Source organism: Tamandua tetradactyla, chromosome 3 (genome assembly GCF_023851605.1).
Source record: "Tamandua tetradactyla isolate mTamTet1 chromosome 3, mTamTet1.pri, whole genome shotgun sequence".
NCBI classification, from domain to species: domain Eukaryota; kingdom Metazoa; phylum Chordata; class Mammalia; order Pilosa; family Myrmecophagidae; genus Tamandua; species Tamandua tetradactyla.
The window spans coordinates 196,780,387-196,798,522 of record NC_135329.1 but is presented as its reverse complement, the minus strand read 5'-3'; the positions used below and the strand labels follow the sequence as shown (position 1 = coordinate 196,798,522).

At 40.5% G+C, this 18,136-nt stretch overlaps 1 long non-coding RNA gene across 3 annotated transcripts in view; it reads left to right on the top strand.

The window, feature by feature from the left end:
- The first annotated feature begins 6,675 nt into the window (after positions 1–6,675).
- LOC143676572 (uncharacterized) overlaps positions 6,676–18,136 on the top strand; it is a 43,739-nt gene continuing 32,278 nt past the window's right edge. For 2 of the 3 annotated variants that reach the window (XR_013172190.1, XR_013172189.1), the window contains exons 1-3: positions 6,676–6,772; positions 12,304–12,348; positions 17,259–17,308. This is a non-coding gene — a long non-coding RNA (uncharacterized LOC143676572). Of the gene's footprint in view, positions 6,773–12,303; positions 12,349–12,618; positions 12,903–17,258; positions 17,309–18,136 lie in introns of those variants that run through there. The other variant, XR_013172191.1, reaches the window with a different exon arrangement.

The following is an 18,136-nucleotide window of genomic DNA, read 5'->3' as shown; positions in this document are numbered from 1 at the left end:
TTCCTTCAGCCTTTGGATAGAGTTGGGCTTGAAGTCAGCCACACCTCTGGTTTCCTCAATACATTCTGTTCTTAGATTATCATTATTTTATCATTTATGACCAAAGAAGTACTGCTTAACCAGGGATATCATCAGGGGACCCATCCGAGAAGATGCCAAATAACTGACTCTATCTGGGGACACGGAACAGATACCATTGCTGAAGTCAAACCCAAAGGTGACATTGATGCTACCCTTTGTCAAGTGTCTGCCTCATGACAGATGATTGCAAAGCTACAGACACATGGCCTCTTCCACCCCATCTCTGGCTTTTTGCTGATAGGTGATTCCTGATTGATGGAAAGAGCACATTCCTAGAATGGATGGCAAAGTGGAATCTGACACCAAGCTATTTTTTCTCCTTTGTTATTTTATAGTGCATGATTGAACTGGTTCCTCTTTGTCAAGTGTCATTCAAAAATCACCCAATTGTTGGTCCACCCTTGCTCAGTTGTTGATGAGAATGCCATGTGGGCTGGAATCAAAGCCTTGCTGAAAATTGTCTATTTTACATCTGTTCCTGACTGGGCGCTTAATGAGATGCATGGCATAATGAGATGTGTGTCTGGAGTGTGTAATGAGATTCTTGATTCAAGTGTCTAATGAAGCCTATAGCCTAATGAAATGTATAGCCTAATGAGATGCATGGCTTTAATCTATAGTAGAGATTTGAAAGTCCTTTTGATAAATAGACATGCAAAATCTTCTCCCATCTGCATAAGCTCCACCCATATTTCTTTGGGGTTTTAAGCTTATAGTTTCTCAATGCCATTTTCATTTTCACCATGGGCACTTTCCAATCCAAATCAAAGGTGATATGAGCACTGGCTCTCACCAAATATGATGGGTACTCTGCAGATGCAGTAGAGACTGCTTTGCCTCTTGAGGAGAGAAATTATAATTTTTGTTAATTTCTACCCACTTCCTAATTTTTATATGTAATCAGTTTATCAGTGAACTATTGCCTAACAAATCATCCCCCAAACTCCATGTCTTAAAATAATACGTGTTTATCACAGCTCATGATTCTGCAAGTCAGCGAGGTGGGTTTTGGTGTGCACACACTCACTTGTCTGCAGTCAGGTGCAGGTCAGATGGTCTCTGTGGATTGTGGCTGGGCTCTCTCACGTGTCTGCAAGTCAGCGAGGTGGGTTTTCCCATATGGTGTGCACACACTCACTTGTCTGCAGTCAGGTGCAGGTCAGATGGTCTCTGTGGATTGTGGCTGGGCTCTCTCACGTGTGTGCAGACAGGCGGCTAGGGCAATGGCAGTGGGACAGTTGGGATCTCTTTAACAGGTTCTCTCATCCTCCAGCTGATGAGCCATGGCTTAATCTCACCACAGAGAGGAAGAGGGAAACCCTCTAGGGCCCCATGAGACCTGGGCTCCAAACAGTCACAAAGTCATCTCACAATTTCACATTCTATTTTCCAAACCAAGTTACTCGGGCCGCTCAGATGCAAGAGATGGGGAGGTAAGCTCCATCCCCTGATGGGAGGCAGGGCAAAGTCACAATGACACAAAGGGTGTGAATACAGGGAGGAGGGGAGATTTTTTGTACTTGCTCTACCACATTGACTATAGATGAGAACATCTTTGCTCCCATTTTCCTTCCCTCCACCACCACCACCAATTTCTTTTGGCGGAAATATTAATGAGAAACTGCTTTTCCGATGACATAGGAAGTTGCCCAAAGGGCAGTGGCATTGATTGTGAAAATCTTAAAAGTCATTTAATGACATCACCCCTGGGTCCAGTGGGTGATAATTGGTGCTCTCAGAAAATGAAATGAGTGAACTACAATCTTTGTGGGAACAAATAAGGATGCTAATAAGAATTACCCATACATCTCCTTTCAACATCTGGAAAACATCTGATATTGGACAGGATTAGAAATCGACCCAGATTTGAATTAAAATTTAGAGTAGATTTTTCCTCCTTATTTATGAATTTGCTCTACGAGCTCTAAAAATTTTTTTCCAGAAACTACTGGTGATTGACTGCAAGCGTGAGGCATATGAACATGCTCTAAAATTTCTGAAAAGCTGTGGAAAACTTTAGCAGTGAGTATCTCATTTGCGATAGCCTCCTGAATAAAACCCAGGACACTCTTTTGAAAATTTATAGGGACTAGTCTATCCAGCAGTGTAACAGGCAGTCTGATTTTTTTTTTTTGACATATCCTCGCCAAGTTTTATCTCCTTTCCATCTCCCAGATTGAATATCCATTATCTCTCAAGATGCCATTACCCTAGATGCCTCAGATGTATTTGTCTAGCTATTTTATAGAATAAAGGCCTGATAAGGTCCTCTTTAAATATACATCCTAACCACATCTCACAAACCAGCGGTTGATCCCATCATTTCCTTAACTTAAGATTATGCTTTTCAATTGCATGAGGACCATAAATTTTACTCCCTTGTGCATTTTACCATTATGGAAAGAAATGAATCAAACCAAATACTAAAGATTAGACGTTTTTTTCCAATTTGTTTTCCAGCTGTGGGCTTTCCTAACTATGGAATAATTTACTTAGATGCATGTATGTATGCATCCTTGTGCAAAGGTGCTCAATACAGATTTGTGGATATATTGATCAGTTGATTCATTGATTATTTCAGTTTGAAAGCTGACATTGATCTGATGAACCCAATCAGCTTGTCTTTGTCCTCACTTCACTAGATGTTGTTTTTGCTTTGTTTTGCTTTGTTTTAACCTTAATTATGTACCATAGAAGCACTGGGCATGGCAGTTTACTATTGAATTGATAAAATCTAGATTTTTTTCAGTGTTATTGAGCAAGTATTTCCTTATTGTGCTGATTTGGAAGTATTAAAACCCACAAAAGCCATATTTTAATCCTGATTCAATCTTGTGGGGGCAGCTGTTCCTTTTAATCCTGATGCAATATTGTAGGGTGGAAACTTTTGAGTAGCTTATCTTCATTGAGATGTGATTTACCCAATTGTGGGTATTAACTTTTCCTTTTTTGGGGGGCTCTGGGAATCAAACTTGGGTCTCCGGCATGGAAGGTGAGAATTCTGCCACTGAGCCACCATCGCACCACCTGGTATTTACTTTTGATTAGAGGGAGATGTGACTCCACCCATTCCAGGTGGATCTTGATTGGTTTACTGAGTCCTTTAAAAAAGGAAACATTTTGGAAAAAGCTAAGTGTTGACAGAAACTTCAGAGTAGAGCTGAGACAGATGCCAACACTTGGAGAACAGAGACACCACTTTCTATAGATGCTTACAGCCCAGCAGATGTCGCCATGAGATGTTAAGCAAGCCAGAACCTGGAGAGAGCCAAGGGAAGCCAAGAGATGAAAGCCAGCCCTGGAGAAGCAAAGTGAGGAACCGCAACGGGAACAGTGGGTGAAAGCAAAAGAGCTCAGGAGCAAGGGACCAGCAGATTCCAGCCATGTGCCTTCCCAGCTGACAGAGGTGTTCCTGACCTATTGGCCTTCCTGGAATTAAGGTACCTTTACCTGGATGCCTTAGTTTGGACATTTTTATAGGATTAGAACTGTAAACTTGTAACTTATTAAATTCCCTTTTTAAAAACCATTCCATTTCTGGTATAACGTATTCCAGCAACTTACAAACTAATACACTTATGGGCTAGTGTATACTAATTAAACTCTAGTTTTATATCTTTGCATCCAAAGTGACTATATGAAATGGAAGCAAGCAGATGTGATTCTATTTTACTCAACGTCTGTTCAGGTCAATGTGTTTCTCTGAAATACATGATCTGCCTTGTCTAAGTGAGGTGCCCATCACTGGCAAACTCATCAGGTTGCTACCCAGTCTTCACCCCCCCAACTCTGTGATGCCTCACAAGTTTAGTTGCATATATCCTCCAAACAGTTTGTGATGCATTTCATCTCTATGAGATGAACTCACATCCTATTTACTCCTAGTGTCAATTTTGTGGAATGCTCTGGGCTGGTCTGAGGGTACGTGAGGGATGGGGATTTCAGTCAAGTGGTAGTGTTAAGGAGCACCAAAGCAGGACAAAGCAGATGGTGTAGAAGTTAAACCCTGAAAAAGACTGTAAGCCACTGGCCCCAGGGAAGCTGGTAGACTTTAGCCAAGAAGAATAGAGAATATGCACTTGGCCAGAGTTTCTCAACATAGGATCTTCAGATCACCTGAAGCAGAGTTATCTGGAAAGCTTGATAAAAATATAGACTTCATTTTTTTTTTTTACCTTCACTCATGCTACTTAATCAAAATATCTAAGGAAGGGTTCCAAGAATGTACATTTTATCAAGTTCTCTAGTGATTCATGTGCATTAAAAAAGGTTTGAGGACCAATGTACTAGACTTTAACTTTTTTAGAGCAGTGAGTATACATAATCATCATAATTATAATCTCAGTGCCTGGCACTTGTAGATAATTCTCAAATGAATGAACAAATAACGAATAATGGTACCCATATCAGAACCATACAATTAGCTGGGGATCAGTGGCAGGTTAGCTGTGCATGCAAGACAACAAAGCAATGAAGGCTACCATCAACAAAAGGGAATCCGATACTGGACCAAATGCTACTAAAATTGGTGTCTTCCTATATTCTACCATTTTCTTCTATGTCTAACTTCATTAGTATTAAAAAAGTGTACAGTAGTCTCAGAGTGAAAGCACTCCTGAGCCCTTGCAAGTCTTCTTAACCTCTTTCTTCTAGTAAGGTGAAACATGAGGTAGGCATTGTCACTGTAAATACAAAAATATTTATAATAAAAATAGGCATCACTCTAAGGAGGTTAAAAGGTTAAAACCTTTGCCCAAGTGTACCCAGCTAGAAAGTGAAAGAAGCAACATGGAAATCAGGTTTGTAAGGTTGGCTGGGAAGCTTTCTCTCTTGGTATTGGTTATGCTCTCTCATTTTTAGTTTGCACTGATGGGTGGGAATGGGGTTGGGACGGAGGCCCCCTTGTCTTTTTCCTGTTCCACGGCCTGGTTCACCCTTTATACCGAAACAGGCCCACGGAATTCTTTTACTAAATGAATTGTCTTCCCTAAGACAGATATTATACAAAAGAAGCAGCAAAAATAGTTTATTTTAAAGACAAATGTTTTGTTCCAAATGATATATCTATTTCTCCATTTTGTTCATATACAGTTCCTCCAGTGTTATCTGTCTTTCTATTTACAGCTCCCTTATTCTGGATTTCAAATAACTCCGGTGATTGTCATCCTGAGCCAGTGTTTCCTCACAGCTTGGCCTTTATAGGCTGGGTCTTCCCAGCCTCATAAGCCTTCCTGTGCCAGAACACACAGCACCAAAGATCTCAGGGGTTAGGGCTGGAAAGACCTATGTGATCATCTAGAACAACCCCATCAGCTACAGATCTAGAACCCAAGGCAGTAAAATTTTTCACCCAAAATTTCAACATGCATCACTAAAACCATTTTCTTTTATTTTGCCCGATTTCCATACCCAGTAATGGTATGAATAGATTCTATTATTAAAATGAATAGCTGTTTTTTTAAAACACTTTTAATGACTTTGACACATCCTTCAATAGTCATGGAAACGCGATAAAGTCTATATTTAATTATGGCAATATCTAAGTAAATCAGCTTATTAATACTACTTTGGATATGATAGAATAATCAGACTAAAAACATATAACTTAGATTATTTTTATATATCGCATACTTTCATAAGCCAATCCATGTAAGAGAAAATGATGGAGACAGTTTCTAAAGTCCAAGCAAAGACCAGGTAACAAGAGACTGGCTGCCTCTCTATTGTTTAAAATAGCAGTTTACAGCAGGAGTTTACAATTTCTCAGAGAAAGCATTATCTACATAAATGTCAGGGAAATTGTTGGCTCTGTCTCATGCTTTTAACAAACATGTGGATCACATTCCCCTGTCTGTGGAAATACAAGATTGTATGTTTTAATTTGTCTGAAGCCTTACCACAAAGTCTATAAATATTATATAACAAATCTGAACATCACTAGTTTCTTGTGCATTCAGGATACATCTCTGTGATCACTATAATCAGCCTAATTGGGCAAGACTCTCTAAGTGAAGGCAATAACATTTGTTTACTTCATTGTAGGAATGTGCTCGCAGTCTGGTACCACCACATTTAAATTAGTTTTTATCCAAAGCAGAGAGAAATTCACCCTTCAGTCAACACACTGTTAATTCAAATGTACTTAAATTAACTGTGTGTGTACCTCTAGGAAACTCCAAAAAGCTTGGCTCTGTGTCCTTTTGGGAGAGGGCTTGATGGTACTCATATCTTCTGCTTTTCTCATACTTTAGAGAGTGAGTGCAGAGAACAGGCAGCTCACCTCCTTGTCTGAGGTGGCTAGCCACATACCCAAGGACACCCCAGGAGCTTGCAACAGGAGCCAGCAAACTAATTTCTGTGGAGTGTATAATACATTGTAAAAAAAAAAAAACAGCACGTGGAGGGAGGGGAGGGACCAATGAGACAAGTGGAGGACAGATGGGGATGGGTTACAGGTACCCCTTTTATAGGAAGCCTGTTTCAGTGGTCTAACTTACTTCACAGATTCAGACTCTCCATTGCAGACGTTTCCTTTAGAATCCCCACAGTCTCACCCCAACTGGATTGTTACATCATCCCTATTCCCTTCCCCACCTTCTTCTTTGCCCTTTGCTTTGTAACTCTTCCTGGTGAACTTCTGCATCAGTGCAGGTGGTAGCTCTGAGTCCTGAACAGATTTGGAGGCCATCATGTAAGGCTTGTGCATTGTAATGTTTAGTGTTCTATGATGACCAAGTCTTCAATATAAGTGGTTTTAGGAAGAGTACTGTTCTAGTTTGCTAGCTGCTGGAATGCAATATAACAGAAACAGAATGGCCTTTAAAAAGGGGGATTTAATAAGTTGCTAGTTATGGTTCTAAGGCCAAGAAATGTCCCAATTAAAGCAAATCTATAGAAATGTCTAACCTAAGGCATCCAGGGAGAGATACTGTGTTAGTTAGATTCAGTTGTCAACTTGGCCAGGTGAGCATACCTAGTTTTGTTGCTGCGGACATAAGCCAATGGTACGTGAACCTCATCTGTTGCTAATTACATCTGTAGTCGGCTAGGAGGTGTGTCTGCTGCAATGAGTGACATTTGACTTAATTGGCTGGTGCTTAAATGAGAGAGCACAATGTAGCACAGCCTAAGCAGCTCAGCATACCTCATCTCAGCACTCACAGCTCAGCCCAGACCTTTGCAGATGCAGAAAGAAGTCACCCCGGGGAAAGTTGTTGGAACCCAGGGGCCTGGAGAGAAGACCAGCAGAGACCATCCTGTGCCTTCCACGTAAGAAAGAACCTCAGTGGAAAGTTAGCTGCCTTTCCTCTGAAGAACTAACAAAATACATCCCCTTTTATTAAAAGTCAATCCATCTCTGGTGTGTTGCATTCCGGCAGCTAGCAAACTAGAACAGATACTTTCGTTCAAAAGGCTGATGAAGTTCAGAGTTTCTCTCTCAAGTGGAAAGGGACATGGTAAACACAGTTAGGGTTTCTGTCTTGGCTGGAAGGGTACATGGCGAACATGGCATCATCAGGAGAGAACATTTTTTTTCCTTCTTCATCTCCAAAGGTCACTGGCTGGTGGACTCTCTGCTCTTTGTGGCTATGCCATTCTCTGCTCTCTCTTAATCTCCTTCATTCTCCAAAATGTTTCCTCTTTTATAGATTCCAATAAACTAATCAAGACCCACCAAAATGGGTGGAGACATGTCTCCACCTGATCCAATTTAACAACCACTCTTGACTGAGTTACATCTCCAGTGAGATGATCTAATTACAGTTTCAAACATACAATACTGAATAAGGATTAGAAGAAACTCCTGCCTTACAAAATGGGATTAGGATTAAAACATGGCTTTTCTAGGGTACACACATCCTTTCAAGCCATCACAAGTACAATCTCCTCCTCAAAGAAAGTGAACGCCTGAGGTGGGGATGGGGGAATTTACAAATCACCCGGTGCTGCTGTTTCGGGAATCGGTGTTGCTGGATGGATGGAAAATATTGCAGGTAGAGGAAGGGAATTAAACAACTTGTGCGTCGAGCCAATGCTAAAAATACTCCATGAAATACATAGACACAAGTCAGCCCGAATCAATCAAAATTACCCCATTGCCTCCCTATGCATTCTGCAAAGTGTTTCATGTTGTCTTTGTGTTGTCTCACTTCCTCAAAAGCAACCTCCCTATACCCAGATTTCACATTCATAACTCCGCTGGGGGGCCACAGCAGGGGGTGGGGTGGGGAGGGTTGGGGGGATAGTTTTCTATACTGGTAGGCATTTTGGCAAACTTTAAAGGGAGTGAACAATAGCGCAGGCCTCACAAAAAAAAATGCCCTGGTTAAATGTGTATTGAAAGAAAGTCATACCCCAAGACCTGCTGCTGGCCCTCTCTGAAAATGCTAGTATCATGTAATCCCTAGTTGTCTTGGTCGCAGTGACCTGAAAGACACAATCTAACTGGGACAGTGAAACAAGAGCAACTCTTTGGGGTAGGGCCACCAGCAGAGCATTTGGAATGCCACTCACCATTTCTTCTCTTCCATTCATGGCATTTCTGGGCTGGGTGACATGTGACTGTGGAACACTGTGGCTTTCTTTGTTCTTCCTCTCAGCATGTACTCCCTTCTCCAGCACGACACTTTTTGTTGACTTTTTGAGCAACTAATGCCCTTGGTATATTTCTTGTCATTACTCACATTTTCCCTTAGGAACTCTGGTTCTCATCATGTGGGTCTTTTTTCAATGGTTCATGACAGATACCCTACTCCAACTTGACGAAGTCAAACTAGGAATTTATTGGTGCATGTTCATCTAAGGGTGGCTATGCCTTCAGGTACTGCTGGGTCTAGGGGTTCACAAATGTTATCAGGGATCTGACTCTTTCTTCCTTTTTTAATGCTTTCTCTCCAATAGCAATCAAGAGTGGCTATTGGCAGTGCCACATTCAACTACTCATCTGTTTTCCACTTAGCATCCTCAGGAAAACAAACAAACAAACTACAGGCTTTTCTAATGGTTTCTACAGAAACATTCTGCTGAGACGTCTAACGATTCTGGCTTGTATCACCAGCCCAATTACTTACTTGACGGATGTATACTTTGAATGGGACAAATAATTGCTGCCGTGACGAGGGAGTGGGTTCAGCAACCCTGATCCATATTGAAAGGGTTTCCTGTAGGAAAGAGGATTGCTGTTAACAGAAGGAGGACAGACAGGGCTACCGGACAGGCCAAAATGCTTTTACACCATGGCACTCTGACAATATTCTTGGATGCTTCCGAGTTAAGTTACCAAAATGATGTGAAATAAGATGCCTTTCCTCTGCACAAATTTTACATTCTTTTACTACTTGTGGATGTGAAAAGAAATTTTTAAGGGCTGGATATTATAGTACTTCTTCCACATCATCTTTCTGGCATAAATGAGCCCCTCTAGTTGAGCTAGAGGACACTCTGTGACATGTGAGTGCCCTATACGAGACTCAACAGTCACAGCCCAGCTGCTGCTGTGCACTGAGTTTCTGCACAGTGAGATTCTCTCCTGTGAGTGCCTTCGCCCAAGGCAGCTACTCAGCAAGATCCTGATGATTAAGAAATCCATCTGGGGTGGTGGTGGGGTGCTGGCTATGGGTGTCGGCAGCATTGACCTATTCATGAAATTCTTCAGGTTTGTCCAGCAAACAGACCTCCAGGATTCCTTCTCTTGCTCAAGTGTCACCTGCTCAGATAGAATTTCCTGATCACATCTAAGGCATCATTCCACCCTGCTCACTTTCTAAACCCTTGCTCAGCTTGATGTTTCTTCTTAGTGTTTATTTTTCTACCTGAAATTCTATGATATATATATCTGTTTACTTATTAATTGTCCAGTTTCCCACACTATGATATGTATAGCAGAAAGGCAGGGAATTTTTCACTGTTGTTCTCTGCAGCATGCCCTGTGCTTAGAATAGTTCCTAGTAAGTCATGCAATAACTGTTGAATGAATGAGCAAATCTAGTATTTGGGTCCATGCTAGATTAGAGTGGGTATAGATGTTAGGCCGTAATTCTGGAGCCCTTACACATACCCACACAAACACGTGTTCAGTAAAAGTACAACTGTCATCATTTAAATGCATGAATGAACATGTTTTAAAAGGTCTTAGCCTAGGCCCTGCATTTTGGCTTCCTGTTGTCAGTCTTGTATCTTTTCCCATTTTCTTTCTACTTCACTTACTTATTTTTCCCAGAATGGTGATTAAGGTGAGGGAGTTACTTAAGAAATAAAATAGCATATTTTCATGTGACTTTGTCATTGTTTTGTTAAGTAAAGCCAGAGAAGAAGGACAAGTTAAACTGTATAGAGCATTTGTTAAAATTAGAGACGTTTATGAACCAACAGCTTTAAAAAAAAGAAAAAGAAAAGGCTACAAGGCAGAAATGTGATTTCCTCTCTTCATCTACTTGGCAGTTGAACCAGGCACATTCTCACTCTCTCTTGATGTCAGGATATTAGTTTTCTGTTTTCAAGAAGCATTACTTTAAATTTGAATTCTTTGCTACAATACAGTAAAAGGTCATGGCACCGACTGGCTTGTCCCGACAAATAAGGGAAAATTAACATCAAGAAGACTGGTTTCATAACTTCATCTCCCTCCAAGTTTATCCTGCGCCTTTGTCTTTGGGGTGCCTGGAGGCAATGGCAAGGTAGAGCCAACCAGAACCGGTAGCCTGCTCTCGGGCTCTGCTATTCCTCATGAGCAGTGGGAATTCCTTTCTACCTCAGTGAAATGTCTAGTCTATAACACCGGTTAGTAAAACATGCTGTAATTTGGAATTTGGTAATACTGGCTTCATTTTGACAGAACCCAGGCTGACCCACGGCATTATGTCATGAACAGATGTTAATTTTAGAGGACTGAGAAGATTAAAAACTTATTCAAAAGGAAGAAAACTGAGTCATAGGAAGTGTTCATTTTTCTATAGATTTTTGGCAGTAGTGCACGTTTACACTTATGTAGTCCAAGTGGCATTTGCCTTCAAGTGACAGTAACCTCCTGTAGGTTTGGAACTACTTTTGTCTTTTTTAATATGTAGAGGACCTTGGTAAAAGACACAAAATGATGCTTTAAAAATGTGCTTTAAATGTAATAAGATGCCTTGAAACCACTTACATCTAAATATGCAAGAATATTAATAGCTTAATAACTCAGGGCAAGTCATGTAACATCCCTGAGATTCAGTTTTCTCACCTGTAAGACAGAAGCAAAAATATCATAGGTGTGACATTATTTGAACAGAAGCAATAATAGTTTAGCTTGATTTTATTGGAACCATAACGGAATGTCTTAGGTGTGTATTACTTGTGAAGACCAAAGGTCTTCATATATACCGAAGTTGTATAAAATCACTTTTAAAATTCAAAAGTGCTATAAAAATATTAACAGTTATTAGTATTGTGGGTAAATAATACCAACAACAGTTTTGCTAGCATAGTAAATAAAGTAAATAAAACTTTATTGCTAGTATGTTTTCAAAAATTATGATTTGCTAAGGATTTTCTGATAGTGCTTATAAGACTATGTTCATATCTGTGTCTCACTTTGGACTGAAATTATTTAATCACTTCAAAAACCAATTAATATTTTGTTCTAAGACAATAAATGGAAGAGTAGAGGAGTTTTAAATATGTATATATATAATGTGTATATATATATATATATATATATATGTTTCATGACATGGTTTGGGTATATGCTAGATATTAACTAAGAGGAAACCTTTACTTGCATATACAACTCCTATGTATTCATCAACTAACTGCAACAATTGTCCTGGCCAGTTTTGTTTCATTTATACTCTACATACTTTCTATTATATTCTTATATTGAGAAAATCGGTGACTGTTGCTGCTTCCAGATGATATAGGACTTATAAATGATAAAAGAACATGGGGGAAAAGTATCTGGATTGCTAATGTAGAAACAGAATATGCATGGAGAGCAAAGCAAACCTAGAGAAAGAACACTAATAAGAAAAATAACATTTGCAGGTTGAGGTGATTTAAAGAATGTCACAAACTCTTTATTCATAAAGTTTATTTTCCTGCCCCTGGACATGTAATTGCTCAAGTTTTAACCAATAGAATGTGACAGAAGAGATGCCATGCCAATTCTGGGTCCAGCCTGTAGGAGGGTTGGGATCTTCCACTTTCTCCCTCTCAGAACACTAACTCTTGGGATACTCTCCCTAGGAACCCAGCTGCCAGGATTTGAGACAGCCAAACCATACGGAGAAGGTATGTGTAGGCGCCAAGCCATGCAGTGAGGGCACATATAGCTGACCATGTGCTTGGTGAGGAATTAACCTTATCCAAAGAGGGTTCTAGCCTTTGCCTTCAACTACTGGGAGGTCATTTCTATCTTCTCAGAATGTCATGCTTGATGAGTGTCTTTGATTTCCTGGGGGCTTTTGCTACCCATCAATCTAATTATGTGATTTAGGAGGGGGGGCTTTGGGTCACAGAGTATTGATTCTGCCTCTAGAAGTAACCTGAGACTAATTTTAGGCTGACCACAAGAAAGGGCTGGAGACCAAAAGTCAGCCAATCAGGCAGTATGTGATTGAACCCCAATAAAAATTCTGGACGCCAAAGGCTTGAGTGAACTTCCCTGGTTGACAGTACTCTGTGCATATTGTCACACTTAATGATTGGGAGGACATCATGCCATCCATAACTTCATTGAAAAGGACAACTAGAAGCATTTGGACCCCTTTTGGATTCTTCCCTATATGTCTCTTCCCTTGTCTGATTTTTAACCTGTATCTTTTCCCTGTAATAAACCGTAACTATGAGTGTAGTTGCTTTCAGTAAGTTCTGTAATTCCTTCTAGTAAATTATTGAATCTGAGAGTGATTCTGGTAGCCCTTAAATTTGCAATTGATAACAGAAGTAAGAGTAGACCTACGGGGAGTGTTCTCTCTAATATGTACTTGGCCTAAAACTTCTACGACTGTCCCAGCTGAGTGGCCCTCTGACAACACACATCATCTGCCAGCTATGGGAGGGACCATAATGGAAGATCACATGCAGTGCAAGCAGCACATCCAGCCATCAGGTTTCCTATAAATCCACATATTTGTGAGAGGTAGTCAAAAGGTTTCTTTTTTGAACTCCCAAATTTTGAAGTGTTGTTTTGGTTTGCTAAAGCTGATGGAATACAATCTACCAGAAGCAGATTGGCTTTTACAAAGGGGACTTACTGAGTTATAAACACATAGTTCTAAGGCCATGAAAATGTCCAAATTAAGGCACCAACAAGAGTATAACTTCACTCAAGAAAGGCTGATTGCATCTGGGGTTTCTCTGTCATATGAGAAGGCACATGGTGATGTCTTATGGTCCTTCTCTTCTGTGTTGGATTCAAAATGGCTCTCTTGGCTCCTGTGGGCCCTTCCTTAGCACCTCCCTGTCTTTAAGCGTCTGCTCTCTGTGTTGGCGCTCCAAGCATCTGTGCTATCTCCAAAATGTCTCCCTCTTAAAGGACTTCAGTAAGCAAATTAAGACCCACCTAGAATGGGCAGAGTCACAACTCTGTGAAAATAATCTAATCAAAAGTTCCCACCTTACGATAGGCCTGCCGTACAGGATTGGATTAAAAGAACATGGCTTTTCTGGGGTGCATAACAATTCCAAACCAAGACAAATGGTTTGTTCTATAGCAATAAATAATCAAAACAAAATTTGTGCTGGAAGTATGATGCTGCCTGGACAAAAATTAAAACATTTAGCTTTCATTTTAGGCTTTGGGACTGGGTAGCAGGTAGAAGCTGGAAGGACCTCAAATAAACTTGTTGGTAAAAGTTTGAAGGACAGTGAGGAAATTATAAACACAAGTTGGAGAAAGGGGATCCAAGTTATCATTGGCAAAATAGTTAGTGAAACTGTTACCTATGGTATCATGGAGGAAAGAAAGGGTAATTGATAAGCTCATGGGTCTGGCTAAGGCTATTTCCAGGAGGCAGAAAGTACCCACTTCTATTGGTCGAAGGCCAGATTCAAGGACAGGCAAATGTAACTCACTTCCTGATGGAGGAAGTGGTAACTAATTTTTGTCCTTTCTTAATACCCTTAAGGAGAGTTTATATCTGAAGGGTATATATAATCTTGGTAGGTGGTATGAGAAAGTTTGAAAATAACAGTGAATTCTAATTTAAAAGAAACATGGAAAAGAAAAGGTAGGGATGTAAAACTCTTACACCCTGAATAGAGAAATGGGTTGATTTAATCCTTAATCAGGAAGGTACATCAATTCTGAAAACTTGCCCTTTGTTTCTTTTATTGACACTGAATGCAATCAAGTAGACTCACCAGAATAGTCATGGATATAAATAGGAGATTTGCTTTCACTGAGAAAAAAAAAAGTTTCATTGTTTTCCTGATATTGAAGAAAGCCTCTAGTCTGGTTTTTCCGTTAAACAGAACTAAAATCCACGTTCAACAAATTACTCAGCTCTACCTTAAACAAAAGGCTATCATTGACAAGATAAAGGCTGTTACATTTTTATCACAGGAAGAGATGTTAAGGGAGGTTAATGTCTTTAGAAATTATTTATCCCTGAAAATCTCCAGTGCATTACGCTGAAATAGACTGGGGATTAGAAGACATTAATCTGAAAAAAAGCAACTGCTGTCTTCTTCAATACCAATAAAACAATAGACTATGTTTATAGCCAACCCCCCCAGATACTTGAATTGTTAGATCTCTTTGGTCTTTACAGTTACTTACACTTAGCAGCTGTGTTCTATTAAGCTGCTTGTGTGTGCAAGAAAGAGGGTCAACAATACCTTTGCAATCAGCTTTTATGTACCTATGATCATTTGAAGGTTAGTGGGGGAAGTTCTGGGAAAAATTGCAATGCAGGTCAAGCTTACATTTGGACTTCTTGGCCTCCTTTGTTCCATATCTTCCATGATTTCATAACAACCCTTTCATCAGAGGGGAAGGTGAGGTCCTAGAAGCTTATGCTGGAGACCTATTCAAACAGGTTAGGAAGGGCAGAGAAGGAATATGAGGGAGCTGGGAAAATAAGGATAAGAGGTAAACCCTGCTTGCACAGAAAAGTGTGTGCTCCTGCACCAATCTCCTAAGAGAGAAGGGCAGAGAATGCTGACTTTGAATTCTGTCAGATTCATTCCACTCAGGGATGGATGTTTCTTAATAGATACACAAGAAGATCCAATTTGCCATCTCCACAGTGTAAATGCAGGGAATAAATGGGGTTGGGGGGTGAGGGGGTGGTGGGGGACTTCAGCCACCCTGTATAGACAGAAAAGTGAACTTAGGAAAAACACAGATTGATTTGAAAAGTGATAGAAAAACTGACCAGTTAGATTGTTCTGCCAGTTTTCCTAACCAACATTCCCTGCCCCATAGAAAGACAAACTTACTCTGACATATTGATGGTTCTTGGTTGGAGTCCCTGATCCAGCACATGTGGATGGTATCCTCAGGCAACCAGTGGTCCAAGACCACCATCTTCTCTGAGCCACACACAGGCTCAGCACTCAGCAATGATGACATTTAAGCACACATCTTCCAATGTAATTGGTTCACATCCTCTTTTCTATTCTCCATAGCTTTCTGTTCTCTTCTCTGACAGTTTCTCATTTTCTTTGGCTACAAACATTCACAAAAAGAACAAGAAGCCTGGTTTCAAGTCTTGAGCAAAACTGGGCTCATTATTTTACGAAACCATCCCATTTATGCATCCGTAAAATGTGGGGCTTAGGCCTCACCTCTAAAGGCTGACATCCTTTGATGCTAGTACTGTCAAGGCCCCAGTCCTTTGCCTTGGCCAAGGCCCAAATGCTTGTCTTTTTAGCAACTGTGCAGAAGATCAATGTGGCTTCTTTTCTCTCTTCCGCAATGCCTCCTTTTGTACCGATAAAAACTAATTAATCTACGTGAACAATGGAGCACAGCCTTTGGAGGAAAAATTGTTTTAGCATCTTACTCAGGAGCCATCTGCCATTTCAACAATATGTTTTCCATCATGGGCCAAAATACCAACAATAGCATACAACACAGTGGGAAGTGGAAGTACAAGGCCACCAACTGGGAATTTCCCCCCAATACATCATAACCACAGAAAGACCTGATACCAAATAGCAGGGGCAATCTATGGCAAGCATTATTCGATTGGCTCTAAAATATCCCACTCGTTACCTCAGGTTTGGTGAGGTGATTGATGGCTTCCAGTTGGGCTAGGAAGACATGTGGGAGAGTTTCCGTTTTCATTCATAGAACATGGTTAGTTTCCACAGTGAGGAAATATACTCATCAATGGCTATTCCCATAGGCTATATTATCCAGATTTTTAAAAAAGTGCCCAAATGGCCAGTGAACATTGATTCTGAGGTGGGTAAGAGACCTTGTAAGGTCTTACGTGGGAGAACTCAGCCAAGGTAAAAATCCACTTGAGAGTGTGCTCAGAAGCATTTGGTCCGTTGCCCACAGGGATGAGCAAGCATCTCTTTTTTTTTTTTTCACAGAAAAGACTTTCCTGCCTTATGTTTTCTTATTCACTGTCTAGATTGCCAGTCTCAAAATAGGGGTGTTGTTCTCACCTTTTCCTCTATGTTCCCATGTGACAGATCAGTGAGCTCTTTGAAAAGTCTTTTCTATGCACTTCTTTTCTTCTGTTGCTCCCCTCTTCCCACCTGACTTGGCTTTGAGGAATAAATGAACCCCCAGCTGAAAGTGATCTGTCTTCCATAGGACCCACAGCCCTTTGTTTATCTCTCTTCTATAATATTTACCAAATGCTGCCTTGTGTTGGTTTGATTTGTCTTTTTGCATGTCTCACATAAGCTGAAAGATCATAAATAGATGTCAGGCAATGTTTTCTTCATGTTCAAATTTTCCACAACATTTAGCTCTGTTCTTCATACACAATAGAGACTCAGTATAGTTCATAAATCCAATTAAAAAGCCGACAATTTATTTCTCAAGGTCTAAGCAGCCTACTGGCTATGATGAGAGTTGCAGGATTAAGAATAGATATTTCAAGAGTGGCAACAACAATAACTACACATTTGGCGAGTGCTTATGGGTGGCACATCCTGTGCTAATCACCCGATATACATTATTTCTTTTAATTTGAGAACAAACAAATGAGGACTTTACTTATTGTTGTTTGTTTCAGCTTTTAACAGATTTTTATGTCATTCTGAAGATCAGAAATGTGAGGAGTAGGTAAGTTAAGTGCCTTATCCAAATTATATAGCCCATAAACATTATGTCCAGTTCTAGAGTCGAACCCCAGAGTCCACCATAGAATGGGTAGTTCTGTGCCTCTGTCATTCCAATTGACTTTCTCTAGTTCATAAAAGACCAGCAGTTCCTGGGATTTCCCTTATGCGCTGTCTTCCTCTTGCTCCTACCCTGCCAAATGCCTTGAACTCCCTGTCTAACTGCCATCAAGTTTTGGTAAGAGGCAAGGTCAGAGGATGCAGGAGCAGCCAGGACCAACTTTTCTACAGTTATGCCTGCTCTTCAGACCCCAGGAATCTGGGCCTTGCTCAGGAACCTGGGAATTGGTCTGGGGAGAGGAGTTGGGGTGGCTTTTAAGTGTCCCAGGAGCTGCCAGCAGAACCCTCCAACCCCAGACTGCCCAGTGGCACTCACCTTCTGGTGGGCAGAGATTCATGGCATTCAATCAAACAGCCAAAGATCAGGTGATAATAATGAAAAGTAGAAAATGAGGCAGGATGGGGGAAAGGGAGGAGGGGAACTGCTTAGGGTAGGATGCTCAGGGAGAATTCCTTTCATAAAGTGCCAATCAATGAAAAGTAAACACTTTTGAGTGAAATGTCCTGAAGTTATGCAGTCATTGATTAGAATATTTTTATTTCATTTGGTATTTCTTGTCTTAGGTAGGAAAGCCAATCATTCCATTTATAGAGCTTAAAATACTCTGTCAGGACTAATTATGAGCAAAATTATAAAGGGGAAGATGCCATTTGGGGCACAGCCCCTTTCCGTTTTCCCAAAGCCCCATATCCTGGAAGCTTTTCCCCTCTA